Below are 14,042 nucleotides of genomic sequence, written 5' to 3' on the forward strand. Positions count from 1 at the left end.
CTAGCACTCTCTATTCTAATTCTATTCTGATATATAAAAAAAACTTCTTTGTATTCTATCTATTTGTATTATAAATTAAACAATTACCCCTTTTAGACTTGCACTCTATTAATTTACTAACTGCTTGTTTTCTTAAAATAAGCTTCTCTAATATATTTGTATTCTATCTATTTGTATTATTTATTATACAATTATCAAAAGCAAATAAAGGCCTTTAACACTAGCTTGCTCTATTCTTTTTCGATTCTGTTTTCTTTTTATTTATTATATAATAAAAAAACTTGCTACTGTACATGTACTGCGTTAAGCTAACTGAGACTTCTTATAGCACTTGCATATCATTACTCTTCTGTTGATTTTGATTTCTTCCATTATCCTCATTTGTAAGTCGCTTTTGATAAAAGCATCTGCTAAATGAATAAATGTAAATGTTAAATACTGTATGTGGGGAGACTTGTTTCAGTTCTATGCAACTTTACTGCTTAGACATTTCCACCCAAACTAGTGGAGCTGGACTTCAGTAAAATTTACAATGTTCCTGAGGTGATTTCTGATATCCTGGAGTGTTACGACTGTCTGGATGTTCTCATCTTCAATAGCAGTTTGAAGGTGAAGGCTCCTGTACAGTGTCTGTCCCTCAGATGGACAGGATCGTCATGGATGTGAACTACTTTGAGCCATCACACTGGTTAAGGGTAAAACACCAGTGTATTTCTAACATAACTCTTTGAATACTGTAGTTTTAGCAGTTCATGGATATAACAATGTTAATGTATTTTTGTTTTGGTGGACTGCTACACTGCTGCTGCAGAGCAAGTATTGCTCACTTCCAATAGATAAACGTACAGACACACTGCTGTGAGCATGTAAGATATGTTCATGAATAGTCCCGTAGCAGGTTTGTAGGTGTAGGCAGGTGGAACGGGGGACAGGTGGAGGGTTTCAGAAGGACCAGATTACAGTGAACCTTAAACCAGACTATTTAAAATTCTGAGTATCTCACTGGCAAAAGATACACCAGGGGCCTATCAACTTGTGCCCTGTAGTAAATTACGTGATTTAGCAGATTGCATTTAAAAGACCTATCAGCCTGTGCCATTAGTTTTATGACTGAACAAGTTTTTTACCATCATATTCTCCAACCACAACCACACATCAAACAGTATACAGAATATCAACCACACCTTCATAAAAACTCCCAGTACAAACTCAGCAGATGAAATCACAGAAAAAAATCATGTGGACAGGTGAGTGAACTACACTGATATGTTCAAAATGCCTTTGCACATGGTTTGTAGCTCATTAACATCTTATTGTTTGTTCACTAAATTTTCCTGGGCATTATGCTTGGACACTGGCTGGAAAACTGCAGACTTCAAACCCAAAGTCCCTTGGTTGTGACCCCTAAAGAGATGGCCACTGAGCTCCTGAAGACGCTAAGCAGCAAGAAGAAGGGGATTTTGATGGCCCGCTCCATCCCTAAAGCTGTGGAGGACACCTCATGACTGAAGAACAATGGGTTTTACTAGAAAACGTATCTACGTTGTATACAGTATGTTTCACTGTGCTGTAGTGCTTAAATTAGAAGAAAATTATCAAGTCATTATGACTGTGACTGCTTTAGTTGAAAAAAAAGTAACAAATAAACCTGAAATCAATCTTTATCTGTCTATCTATCTATCTATCTACATTTACATTTTAGTCACTTAGCAGACACTTTTTTTCACACATGGTTCCTACCCCCATATATACTGTATCGTATGAGGCCCTGAACCAGACAAATTAAAGATTCGATCGTGAGCAGGGTTGAAACAGAGAAAGCCGAATTTCTCGGAAAGGCAACAGGATGTTGTAAATAAACTCCTAGCACCAGAGTCTGAAGCTAGATAACCAACCAGCTTTTTCACAGAACAGCTTTCAACATTAACACCATTAGAACAATTATTGACAATTTCAATTCGAAGAAGAGATTGTCAAATTTGGGGCAAGTAATCAAAGAGATGCACAGCGTTACCATTCCATGTAAACCCATGATAGTAATCATGATCACAAGCTCTTTGGATTGACTTCCCCCACCTCGAAGGAAACCAGACTGAAATTCCTAAGGAGACCTGTTAACCTCTCTGGTCTTCACAGGACATATCCTTACTCCACAGAATGGCACAGAGAATGCCTTCCAGTGCATATATGCACCAAAAATGAACTCAAAAAAGACTTCTAAATGGATATCAGTCCATTGCTTAACTCCCTATCATACATGTAACCCACACATTTGACTTTAATGTTTCTAATCAATTATTGTGTATGTCTTTTTAAATAACTCTTGAATAGCTTAAGGGATCATATTCATGTTTAGTATGTGTGTGTTCGAATCTTCTTGCTTGAAACGTTTCTGACCATCAGTTATTTGTCAATCAAGTATCATATTCTTGTTATAGGAATCATGTCCAAATTATACCCTGCAAGAGCAGGAAAATTCGGACCACATGCTTGATAAGATAACATATGATTTATGAATGGGTGGGACAAAACATCGCAAACACACTGAGGAAAAGACAATATCTAATTGGTCAAGACAAAACATTTGAGGTGTGGCCAAAAGGCCAGTTTAAATACTCAGGACACCATCAAATTTTGCTTTTAGCTTTTTAGCCTTTGCTTTTAGCTTTTGCTTGTAGTTTAAGCTTTTAGTCATGCTTTTTAGCCTTTGCTTTTAGCTTTGGCTTTTTAGTCATGCTTTGTCATCACTTTTAGCGTTCTTCGAGCGCCATTCCAGCGTGCTTCAGCCTGCACACCTGCTGCTGCTTAGCCACGATGAGAAAGAAACACCACCTAGTCTCGTCAAACTTTACTTCTGTTCTTTTACTTTAGTTTCTTTTCTTTTCCGTTTGAGAGTTTCGTGTTCTGAGTTAAGTTTTGTAACGCAGTGTCTCCGAGTTTGACCTCGCATGCCCGTATGAAACTTCAACCAGCCCACAACTCCACATCGTCAGCCTACGCCCAACCACGGGCTTCCCAAGACGTCACTTCAACGACTACTGAACTTCCAGCCAATCAGCAGCTCGGGAAACCCCCTTTTCAGCGACAACAAAGGGAACCCTGCTACACAGGCATCACAAGTAATGTACCTCCAGACTCTGATCTGTACTGGTGTTATCTAATATAATTTTAACCTAATTGATGAACTCAGTGCGAGGGTTAATTAAGTGATTGATGGTTGTTCATGTCTATGCAATTTAACGTATTGCTGTAAACTTGGGATTTCACATTTTCATTCTCTTAAACTCATTCTTTCCTAACGTTCTATCTTCCTGCAACTTGTGTGAATGTGTTAGCGGACACCCAGGGATACACCCAGGAATGCTTATGTGTTAGATTAGTTTATATGTCTTAGATTTATCTAATAAAGCCTTATTCATATTGAAAAGAGAAGTATCTTGTGTTTTGTGCTTACAAGTAAATGTCTTAAACTGCCGATCTTGTTACTGTGCGAATTAATAGTGTTTTCACTATACTTTGGATATTAATATCCAGCGCAGATCTGATGTTAACCGGCTCGTTCAGTGAATCGCTGGCCGTCTCAATGATCAGCCGTGAAACAGTGATTCTGTTCAAATTCCCTTTAAAATCTTAAATGACATCTGTCCTCGGCACTCTCTGTCCTCGGCACTCTGTATTATTGGTGGAGAAATGCGGGCAGTTTAATCTAAATTTTGAGCATAAACCAATTTATTTAATCTTTTCTTTTGCTGCGGATGAAAGATGAGAAAGCTTCGTGAGTCGAGACGTGTGTGGTGTGTGTGTGTGTGTGACCCGTGACGTAAGCAGCGCGCGACCGCTTGAATAGAATGAACGCAGAGGAGGCTGTGACTCAAAGTCCACCTCTCCATTGATAAAACGGCAGTAAGTGAACTTAAGGTTAACATCTGAGATCGTACGATAAGGTAGAAATTGAGCGTGTTCCTCATTTTTGTAATGCCTTGTTTATAGCTAAATTGATTTCACTGCGTGTTCCAGTGCCTCTCAAAAGCTATACTCCCGGCAGGGAATCTCAGTCAACCGTTCGTTCTGAACGAAGCTAAACTGTAATAATTCAAAGGGAAATAAATTGGTGAATTAAGAATAGTTTTGAGCGTGTTCCTCAATCTATTTATGTAAGCCTTAGTATTCATAGTTTGATTGCCAGTGCGTGTTCCACTGCTGAATCAAATGCTATTCGACTCCCTGGGTTAAAACATTAGAGAATAATGTTTCCCTGTTCACAATGAATGCAATATCGCTTAACACTGCGTGTGTCCGAGAGTAATTTGAATGGGGGTGTTTTAAAAGCTTGATCAAGTAAATTTTAAGTTTGTCCCAACAGCGAAGAAAACCTGTTGTGTTTACGTTACATGTCCAGAGAAACTGGCACGGATCAGATCCGCTGAGATCGACATCACTTTTCCCTTAACTACAGCACGAAGCTGCTATTTGAATTAAGTTAAAGTTAACTCTATACGAACTGAGAGTTTAAGCGCCACATCGCAAAACCAACTAAAGTGTCGGTGTTGTTATTCGTACAGTGTTGAAATGCCGCCGAACATTTCATGTAACATGCTTAAACTGTACTTGCAATGCAATGATTCATGTGCTAATCCACTAGAGTTTGTTTTGGTTACCACAGTTACGACCGTGACACGGAAGTCTTAACCTACTTCCGGAGAAACTTTGAACTGCGCACGCACAGCGCGTCGACGCTAGTGTAAACAAACTCCACGGTGTTGCTAAGCTAACGAAACAGTTGTATTTACATTGAAATCTATGCTAAAGCCACTAGCCTCAAAGGTTAGCCGTGAGCATTAACATCCAGTGGTTGAATAGTTTCTGTGTGGGCAACGCTAAAGTGATTTAACCCTTTAAACATCTCAACTAACACTTGTTGGTCTCTTTCTCTCTCTTATTTCTCTTTTATCACGATACCATTTATTGGCATTTTACTAGAAAGGGAAATACTGACTCACAATTATTAATTGTGTCAAATTCAAATTTAATTGCAGCATTAAATTTATTTGGAATCATTCAAATTTCCCCCTCAGATCATTTCATATGATCATTACTTCTAGTATTCTCTTTGGGCCTAATTATTTTAGGTACAAACAAGACTTGAACTTTGAAAGTTTAAGTAAACTTGTTCTACCTAATTTATTTATTACCCATCTGACTATATTCTATTCAGACCTGTACTTATTTTATTGCGTTTTACCCCTCTTTCTTCCTGTTTTGGTTATACACTTAGCCACTATTGTTTTATTTATAGATTTTCTCCTTTATTTAATTTAATTTTTGCTTATTTTGCCCATTTATTACTTTTTAATTTGACCTTTTCTTACCATTTCTTTCCTCTGTGTATCCTAGCTTGGGAACGACACAACTGGGCCCTAAAAGGAGACATTGTTATCCCTCACTATGATTTCAAATAAATTAGAAAGACAACTCTCTTTCACTTAAAGTTTATTTTGTTGATTAGTTGTACAGCAACTAAAGCAACGCTCTTGTCGTAGTTGAGATAACCGCTACTGAGACTTACTGTCTCCGTCCTCTCTCTCCTTTCCTTTCCTCTACACTTTTAACATTTGTGGGGACATGCAAGAACCATCAATCAATTCTAAGTGAATGAAATATGCAATCGTGTCAAAGAAGACGAATCACCCTTATGAATTTGATTGTAAATCAAACACCTCCTTTGTTCTTCCTAACCTCCCTACATTTGGAAACGCAATCCAAGTTTTAGCATCTCATCCAATGCGGAGATCAATTAATAGAGATACGTGTTGAACAACTGTCACCTTCGCAGCCTCCCTGGTGAGTGGTCCAACTGTAAGGTGTACGGTGTCAATCCTGTCAGACTAAGGAAAGAGATATCAGCATTATTATTTATATTTTGTCCAAAACAAGAGATTTAATAATATTGTTTACCTTCTTCATAACATTTAATGGGAAAATTAATTTTCCTCATTTAAAAAACAGAAATTGTGCTTGTCATTGAAATTTGTTTTTCACCTCTTTCTCTCTTTCCCTCTTCCTCATTAGAGTGACAAAGTCTCCACATCTCTAGTCTACTTAGACGCCCTGAGATCAACAAAGTCATCACCACACTACACTAGTGGTTCACAATCACTGACACAACACTTAGTTGTCCCACCACACATAGGCTTTTACTCCACACAGATCTGTGTCAGTCTCTCTTCTCCCCAGCGTGCAAACATGCCGCAGACTGCAGACCCCATCACCCATGGGGAAGATGTGAACACTTGGCTGAGAGGCATGACAGACAGCCTCACCCCCAAGACATGTGAACTGTTATTATTTTTAATAATAATCCTAATCCTGAGTATATTCCTGACACAAGATTCAAGCCAGAACAACAACCACGAGGAGTTACCAGCTCCCTAAGCTATGCCTTCACAACCCAGCTGAAACTGAGCAACAAGCACATCACCCACCTTTAAGAGGAGCTGACACGTGCTCAACGTCGCATAGACAAGCTGGAAGTGAAAGTTCAAGATCAACTCAAAGCACCCAACGAGAGGGAGAGCAGGAAACAACGGAACAAGTTAAGAAGCTCCAAGCAGCCCTGGCAGCAGCTCAGCTCGACCAGCAACATGCGCAACAGCTGCCCAGAGAGACCTGGTAAACAGACTCCAGTATGCCGAACAGCTACTAGAGAAAACCAAGAATGACATCAGAGACAATAATTCTGAAATCAGTGCTTTGGAAGACCACCTTGAAAGGTACAGAACTGAAATGGACAATCTGACCCAACAACTAGACGATACCAACGATGAGCTCTACATGGTCAGAAAAGAACTCCAATATGCTTACGAGCAGAAACAAGAGCCAAGGAAAGAGAAACTTCTCTTAGCCTCATCACTGCTGAGCAGAGCAGAGTCCCACATCCAAGAACTGGCATATGACGAAAGGCGTGAAGGGCCATGCATAGAACCAAGTTCCCTTCCTACATTTGAATCCTTTCCTGCCAACGAAGGAAAACCTCCCGTCCAAGACCTTGGAGCTGCACACGGGATGACCATCAAAGACCTCAACAAGCTGTCTGAGAACATCAGCAGATTCAACCGGAACTCCACAGAGGGCCACAACATCCAGGCTTACCTGCAAGATATGGAATTTCATCTGGAAATGAGACATCATGTGACTGACAGAGACAGGTTATACATTCTTAGAGCCACGTCCAGTCCAGAGGTACGAAACTTCCTAGATCGACAGCCCATTAAAATGAAGTCAAACTACCAGCGACTTCGTGAGGTCCTGATTAAAGAGTTTACAGACCCAGAGTCTGAACATGGACTGTTGACTGCCTTGGAAACCAAACAAGGTCGACAAGAGACTCCACAAGCTTACTACAACCGACTCCGACAAGCCTACTTTGGTGCACACAACAAGCCTGACCTTGAAGAGGATGTGAACTTCAAAAGCCTCTTCCTAAAGAATCTGCACCCTGGAGTCAGCCACCATCTAGGCGTCATGGCCTGTCCACACTCCATGACCATCCAACAGTTGCGTGACCTAACACAGAAGGCCTATAACAAGCAGAAGATGGCCTCAAAGAAAGGTAACAAAACCTTCACACTCTTGAACTCTGTCAACAGAGACTCAAGCCTTGCACTGGATGACACCCAGTGGCATCACAACACCAGAGTCTTCCATCAAGAGCACAGAGAACGTGACACCCATGACCACAACAGCTTTCAGCCCAACCGCTGGAAAAATCCATGGGACCAGCCATGCTTCTCAAGAAACCAAAAGGATAAGAACAACTGGAACCCTAACCAGACATCCAAAGGTAATCACCTGACTCATCCAAGAGCAACTCGTGTGGGTAAGCGACAACAAAACCCACCTCCCAACGCTCACTAACAAACTGTCAAATGAACTCCAACTCCAAGAACCACATTCCTGTCTGTGCAACAGCGACCACCAGAGCACAGAAGGTCAGAAAGTCTGCCACAGCCAGAAGGCACCACAAGAAGAGTGCAACATAGGAGACAAAGTTTTGCAACCCAGCTTCACACAGCCATGCCAAACTACCTCCGACTGTCTGCTAAAGAACTTCCTGCCTTGCTGGACTGACCCCCATTAGACCATGGACACGCCCTCATCCAAGCCAAGGATGCAGAGAGCCAGTCTTCAGTGACATACAAGTAAAGGGGGGAGACCACTCAGACTGAAACAGATCTGACCACACATACACTACACCTTTAACACACACAACATTACCTACACCCAGAGGTAACCACATCTACTGAGAACACATTCAACAAAACATATTCTTCCCACAAGTAGAATATACAAATTTTAGCGTAACAAAGTTACCTATACCCACCATGAAGAAACATGCAGCCATCATCACAATAGGTAGAACACCTGACACTAAGTTAAGGTACATGACACACTAGCTGCACATGACATCCTAGCTCAACAGTAGTTGTAGGCCATGCTAGGAAAAACCCACAGCAGCTTTGTTTTGTTTTGTTTTGTTCTTATTTTACCTATCCTTCTCCTTCCCCTCTTTCCTGAGTAGGTGAAACACCCTAGACACCCTGCAAGGGTCGAAAGTCTGATATTAGGATTGACTCGCCACACCTAATATCCGCCAGCCACTCTAAACTGAATGGAAGCCAGAGAGCTCCATGCACGATAGGTCAACTCATTTCATTGCAAATGATGTTACTAGAAGAAAATTAACGGTAAACGTTTAAATTAAGACAACCTAGAAGAACCAAACAAAGTTAACCACAAATTTGATTGGCGAATCAAAATAAAACAACGAACCAGACAAATTAAAGATTCGATCGTGAGCATGGTTGAAACAAGAGAAGCCGAATTCCTCGGAAAGGCAACAGGATGTTGTAAATCAACTCCTAGCACCACAGTCTGAAGCTAGATAACCAACCAGATCTTTCACAGAACAGCTTTCAACATTAACACCATTAGAACAATTATTGACAATTTCAATTCGAAGAAGAGATTGTCAAATTTTGGGGCAAGTAATCAAAGAGATGCACAGCGTTACCATCACATGTAAACCCATGATAGTAATCATGATCACAAGCTCTTTGGATTGACTTCCCCCACCTCGAAGGGAAACCAGACTGAAATTCCTAAGGAGACCTGTTAACCTCTCTGGTCTTCACAGGACATATCCTTACTCCACAGAATGGCACAGAGAATGCCTTCCAATGCATATATGCACCAAAATGAACTCAAAAAAGACTTCTAAATGGATATCAGTCCATTGCTTAACTCCCTATTATACATGTAACCCACACATTTGATTTAATGTTTCTGATCACTTATTGTGTATGTCTTTTTAAATAACTCTTGAATAGCTTAAGGGATCATATTCATGTTTAGTATGTGTGTGTTCGAATCTTCTTGCTTGAAACGTTTCATATTCTTGTTATAGGAATCATGTAGGGCTGGGCGATATATCTAACGATATGATTATGCGCATCATTATCGCAGATGTATCGCTTCGATAATGAACGTGATATTGCGTAGCTTGTCAGTGATCTACGGCTCTATTAAATGCCGGTCCATTTGAAAGCAGGTGATGGCGATTTAGCTGTAATCAGGGAACCAGATTTACTGACTAGATGCGCATGATTATATCGTTAGATATATCGCCCCTGCAGTCGATCATGTCCAAATTTTATACCCTGCAAAGAGCGGGGGGAAAACTCGGACCACATGCTTGATAAGATAACATATGATTTATGAATGGGGTGGGACAAACATCGCAACACACTGAGAAAAAAGAAAAGAATATCTAATTGGTCAAGACAACATTTGAGGTGTGGCCAAAAGGCCAGTTTAAATACTCAGGACACCATCAAATTTTGCTTTTAGCTTTTTAGCCTTTGCTTTTAGCTTTTAGTCATGCTTTTTAGCCTTTGCTTTTAGCTTTGGCTTTTTAGTCATGCTTTGTCATCACTTTTAGCGTTCTTCGAGCGCCGTTCCAGCGTGCTTCGGCCTGCACGCCTGCTACTTAGCCACGATGAGAAGAAACACCACCTTTTCTCGTCAAACTTTACTTCTGTTCTTTTACTTTAGTTTCTTTTCTTTTCCGTTTGAGAGTTTCGTGTTCTGAGTTAAGTTTTGTAACGCAGTGTCTCCGAGTTTGACCTCGCGTGCCCGTCTGAAACTTCAACCAGCCCACAACTGTGGGTGTGTGAACTTGCAAGCATGAAGTCAGACACTGTAATATGCTCTGGTCCCCTCCCTGCTTACCGTGGTGATGAGATGGATAGCAGATTGTTATCACTCAATGGCTGGATGTCTAAGTGGTGCCCGCAGAATAACATAGGTTTTAATAGACAATTGGACAAGCTTTTGGGGCAGACCTGACCTGTTGAAAAGAGATGGTCTTCATCCCTCCTGAGGTGGTGCCACTCTTCTGTCTAGAAATATGGCACATAGTCTTAGAGTTTGTACTTGACTAACTGGGGCCCAGGTCAGGAAGCAGACAGACTGGCTAAACCGACCGTCTGCTAGCCGCCTCACGTCACAGAAGTCAGTTAATTCTCAGCACATAGAGACTCTTTCACCTAGATATCACACTATAGAGACTGTGTCTGTTCCCCGGGCTAGAAAATACAAAAACCGTCCAAACCAATTTAAGAGCAACAATTTAATTGAGGTTCAACAAATAAAAAACAGATGCAATACGGATAAACAAATGAGCTGTTTATCCGTAAAAAAAAAAAAGCTTGGCTTATTGAATATCAGGTCCCTTTCTACGAAAGCACTTTTTGTAAATAATATGATCACTGATCATAATCTAGATGCACTCTGTTTGACGGAAACCTGGCTAAAACCTGATGATTACATTATTTTAAATGAGTCTACACCCCAAGATTACTGTTTTTATAAACATGAGCCACGTCCCAAAAGGTAAAGGGGGAGGTGTTGCTTCAATTTATAACAATGTTTTCAGGATTTCTCAGAGGGCAGGCTTCAAGTATAACTCGTTTGAAGTATGGTGCTTAATATAACATTATCCAGAGAAACAAATGTTAATGATAAAATCCCCTGTGATGTTTGTGCTGGCTACTGTATACAGGCCACCAGGGCACCATACAGACTTTATTAAAGAGTTTGCTGATTTTACATCCGAGTTAGTGCTGGCTGCAGATAAAGTTTTAATTGTTTGTGATTTTAATATCCATGTTGATAATGAAAAAGATGCATTGGGATCAGCAATTTATAGACATTCTGAACTCTATTGGGGTTAGACAATACGTCTCAGGACCTACTCATTGTCGAAATCATACTCTAGATTTAATACTGTCACATGGAATTGATGTTGATGGTGTTGAAATTATGCAGCCAAGCGATAATATCTCAGATCATTATTTAGTTTTGTGCAAACTTTATAAAGCTAAAACTGTAAAATTCTACTTCTTGTTACAAGTATGGTAGAACCATCACTTCTACCACAAAAGAATGCTTTGTAAGTAATCTTCCTGATGTATCCCAATTCCTTAGCATATCCAAAACCTCAGAACAACTTGATGATGTAACAGAAACTATGGACTCTCTCTTTCCTAGCATTTTAAATACAGTTGCTCCTTTACGCTTAAGGAAGGTTAAGGAAAACAGTCTGACACCGTGTAATGAGCACATGCTGGAGGAAAACAAAACTAGAAGTATTTCGTATTGCTTGGAGGGAAAGTAACCTATCTTACAAAAAAGCATTAAAAACTGCTAAATCTGATTACTTTTCGTCTCTTTTAGAAGAAAACAAACATAACCCCAGGTATTTATTCAATACAGTGGCTAAATTAACGAAAAAATAAAGCATCAACAAGAGGTTGACATTTCTCAACATCACAGCAGTAATGGCTTAATGAACTACTTTACTTCTAAAGTCGATACTATTAGAGATAAAATTGTAACCATGCAGCCATCAGCTACAGTATCACATCAGATAGTGCACTATAGATCCCCTGAGGAACAGTTCCACTCATTCGCTACTATATTCAATTCAATTCAATTCAATTCAAGTTTATTTATATAGCGCTTTTTACGATACCAATCATTACAAAGCAACTTTACAGAAAATTAAGTTTCTACAATATTTAGTAGTAGCTTATCAGTGGTGACTGTCAGTTCATGTGCATATAGCAGCAATTGTTCAGAAAATCAATAAAAAGACGTAAACAAACAGACGGATTAACACTATTAACAGCAATTATGCAATCAAACTTATAGCAAAATGTGGTAGTTCTGTATGTTGTCTCTGGGTTAGCATCATCTGAGGTCCTCTGAGGGGCTGGCATCATCTCTTCTCAGGTGTTTCTGGATCCAGACTGGAGCTTGTGTAAATCCTAGTTACCACGGGATGTAAATCCCGTGGCAAAGCAGAGAAACAAATAGAGACATAATTAGCGTAGCTGCTGTTCCCAGCCAAGTAAAATTAATTAGTTTTTTTAACCCAAGGTAAAGAATAATAATGCACATTTGATCAGATATAACTGCAGTCCAAAATTATGAGATGCATTATTTGGAATGCTTGGCCAAAGAGGTGTGTTTTTAATCTAGATTTAAACAGAGAGAGTGTGTCTGAGCCCTGAACATTATCAGGAAGGCTATTCCAGAGTTTGGGAGCCAAATGTGAAAAAGCTCTACTCCTTTAGTGGACTTTGCTATCCTAGGTACTATCAAAAGTCCAGCGTTTTGTGGACCTTAGGGAGCGTGATGGGTTGTAGCGTGGTAGAAGGCTAGTTAGGTACGCAGGAGCTAAGCCATTAAGGGCCTTATAAGTAAGTAATAATATTTTGTAACTGATACGGAACTTAATAGGTAGCCAGTGCAGAGACGGTAGTATTGGGGTAATATGATCATATTTTCTTGACCTGGTAAGGACTCTAGCCGCTGCATTTTGGACTACCTGTAGCTTGTTTATTGAGGATGCAGGACACACCACCTAGAAGTGCATTACAATAGTCCAGTCTAGAGGTCATGAATGCATGAACTAGCTTTTCTGCATCAGGAACAGGTAAACATGTTTTGTAGCTTGGCAATGTTTCTAAGATGGAAGAATGCTGTTTTTGTAACATGGGAAATATGATTTTCAAAAGACAAGTTACTGTCTAATATAACACCCATAACACTATAGGAGAGGAAGAATTGTATAAACTTGTTAAATCATCTAAACCAACAACATGTATGTTAGACCCTATTCCATCTAAGCTCCTAAAAGAGGTGCTTCCAGAAGTCATAGATCCTCTTCTGACTATTATTAATTCCTCATTGTTATTAGGGTATGTCCCCAAACCTTCAAACTGGCTGTTATTAAGCCTCTCATCAAAAAAAACCAACAACTTGACCCCAAAGAACGTAGTTAAATTATAGACCGATCTCGAATCTCCCTTTCTTTCCAAGATACAAGAAAAGGTAGTATCCTCACAATTATATTCCTTCTTAGAGAAAAATGGCAATCTGTGAGGATTTCCAGTCAGGATTTAGACCGTATCATAGTACTGAGACCTGCTCTCCTTAGAGTTACAAATGACCTGCTCTTTATCATCTGATCGTGGTTGTATCTCTCTTATTAGTGCTATGGATCTTAGTGCTGCGTTCAACACTATTGACCACACTATTCTTTTGCATAGACTAGAACACTTAGTTGGCATTAATGGAAGTGCATTAGCATGGTTTAAATCGTACTTACATGACCGTCATCAATTCGTAGCAGTGAATGAAGAGGTATCATATCGATCACAAGTGCAGTATGGAGTACCGCAAGGCTCAGTACTAGGGCCGTTACTCTTCACACTTTACATGTTACCCTTGGGAGATATCATCAGGAAACACGGTGTTAGCTTTCACTGTTATGCTGATGATACTCAGCTCTATATTTCTTCGTGGCCCGGCAAAACATACCAATTTGAAAAACTAACGGAATGCATAGTCGATATAAAAAACTGGATGACAAGTAATTTCTTACTGCTAAATTCTGAAAAAAACAGAGGTGTTAATTA

The sequence above is a fragment of the Cyprinus carpio genome, chromosome B3 (assembly GCF_018340385.1).
Source record: "Cyprinus carpio isolate SPL01 chromosome B3, ASM1834038v1, whole genome shotgun sequence".
Taxonomy (NCBI): Eukaryota; Metazoa; Chordata; class Actinopteri; order Cypriniformes; family Cyprinidae; genus Cyprinus; species Cyprinus carpio.